Source organism: Periplaneta americana, chromosome 1 (assembly GCF_040183065.1).
Source record: "Periplaneta americana isolate PAMFEO1 chromosome 1, P.americana_PAMFEO1_priV1, whole genome shotgun sequence".
Taxonomy (NCBI): Eukaryota; Metazoa; Arthropoda; class Insecta; order Blattodea; family Blattidae; genus Periplaneta; species Periplaneta americana.
This window is the reverse complement of record NC_091117.1, coordinates 84,836,546-84,839,256: the sequence shown is the minus strand read 5'-3', so window position 1 is coordinate 84,839,256 and position 2,711 is coordinate 84,836,546.

Below are 2,711 nucleotides of genomic sequence, written 5' to 3'. Positions count from 1 at the left end.
GGGGGATAAGTCATTTTTTTGTGCGGATGGAATTTTGTTCCCCAGATGAACCTACAAGTTACAGTAAATTATGCAAGTGAATGTGCAAAAATCAAAGGAATACTAGCAGTTTTGATGTGTTTTATTTGTGTGGAAAATTATTTGCAATAAGGGTTCCAAGTTTAATTTTCATTTACCTCTAAACTCATTTTTGTGACTTACCTCTCTTTACCCAAACAACACAGAATTAATTATACAAGATGGATGTTCAAAGAAAAGTATGGCAAAATTTGAATCTGTGACTCGCGTACGACGTGAATTTCGTCGCGTATTTAACGAAGAACCACCACAGGAGCAAACTAGTACATTTTGTGATAATCATCTGGATGAAGTGCATGTAACAATTGCACTCTATAAAGAGTCAGAAGATGACGTTTCTTTAAAGCTTTGAACTGTTGTTTTCAGAAGTCCTACTTTTCGGGCACATTTACGAACTGATTTCTTTGGACACTCAACAAATGCTCTTTTCTTTGGACATCATATAATTAATTTGACAATGAAAATTATTGCAGTTTTTCAATTGTTACCGTCTTTTGTTCCTTTCAGTGCTTCAAAATTTCAGACGAAACACTTACAGAGTTTTATTTTCATCTGGCACCAATTTCTACATTTACTTATTAAAAAAAATATACTCCTCTGAATCCTCCCCCCGTGACTTTTGGGACACAGTGTATATTTTCTCTCCAGTAGCATTTGATCTGTAACAGTGAAAGGACGACGGCATTTACCTGAGGAAATTTATGGCACACGCTGTATATAAGACCACCTAATCAGTAACTTTTGAATTGGATCTTGGTAATAATTTGCATCTTATTGTGGTGGACTGAGTATGTTTTTATGCATGGTTCACATTGCTTACATGACGTGACTAAAATAGTGTTTATCAAAATATGTTTGTGCAGCCCTGTTGTATTTGGAGATTCATTAGAAATGGTGGCTCTCGTCTCTTGATCCATTCAATTGATATTGTGGCATACAGATTGACACCAGAAGCCAGGGTGCGAATTAACGGGAGGATTATTATTATTATTATTATTATTATTATTATTATTATTATTATTATTATTATTATTATTATTATTTTGTTTAATGAATGAATGTAGAAATTGGTGACAGAGTAATATAAAACTCTCAAAGTGCTACGTCTCCCCCGGTTGGAAAGTTATTCCTCTCTCATAAATTCATATTAACGTCCCTACCAGGGACATCTTCTATTCTCCCTTACAAAATATAATTGTTTTAATACGAGTATATGTGCTTTATAAAGTATGAAGTAAGCAAAGAAAATAATATTGATGTATTATCATTACCGGCAAGCTGACAACAATCAACAACTTAGGAATTACACATCTTATCTTAAGCCTGCTTATGGATATAATTATTATTATGATCAAGATGCAAGACAAGCAACTCAGTGCGACCAAGCGTTGAGCCATATCGAATGAGGATAATAATTTTATGTACGGTATTCTCTATCTAGGATTCTATTTCCCCCCCCCCCATCAGAAATCTTAATTCGCACCCTGCCACAGGAAAAAAAGTTAGTTCAGTTCCTGCCGTTGACAATCTCTCAAAATTGGCGGATAGTTGTCTTCCTAAGATATCAGCTCAAACTCAATGTGGAAAGGATAAAACTTGCGAAGCTAAACAATAGAAAAGGAAAAGAGATGTACCGGTATTTACTTCATGCATCTCTTTGAAACAAGCACATTAGTTCAGTCACTCAAACAATAGAAATGTGTACATCCTTTGCATTCTATAGTCCAGTTAAACATTCTACAGTACAATGCCATTCTGGAATGACTTCCGCAGAAGTCGTGCTCTGTTTGTGAATACACTGCTAATTTTTTTCAGAGTGGTTATACTCTTGTGTGGTCTTTGTAAAACCTAGCTTTAGCTCAGTTATCATATCCAAAGGGATAGGATTTCAGTTCCCGTCAGATGTAGTTAGACTTATTGTATGAAATGCTCTTGCATAGAAGATTTTTCTCAGAGTATTTGGGCTTTCTTGTAATTTTAATATCACAGTTACGCCAGAATTTCATATCACCAACTTATATGTCTTCTGAATAAAATTGGTTGTCGCAAATAAACGTTAATTATTAAATAAGTACCGGTACAACATTTTGTACCAATTTAGAAAAAAAATAGAATAGTTTATCGCCCTTTTAAGGCTCGATTAACCACATAACAAATTAGAATTCATTCCTATGTTTTAGCAATAGGCTATACTTCCACTAAAAACTCAATGAAGTTGAATGTTTTCGACAAAGTTTCTTATGACATAGGACGTGATGAGTTACAGGTCCTATGTCGCTTCCCGACTCCGGCGTTATATTCGCATGTGAGTTTGAAGAATAGGCACAGTCTAGTATAGGCTTATACAGTCACGAAGCTTGAGTTTGTGAGGGTACTAGGAACAATAGACTGTGCACGTACTATTTCGCAATGTCTGTAATGAGGCGATAGTAGCGATCCTAGTGGTTAGCAACTATCTATGGATGCATATTTACTACCTATTAAGCTTCATGACTGTATATACTAAACTGTGGAATAGGTGCACCCTTTGACACGGAAAATGGTCGCTCTTCTGTAACGTGCATTTGTCTTATTTGAGTGCCGTTCGGGTTAGCGCCTGATGCATACGGGGAAATATTTAGCATCGAGGTCCG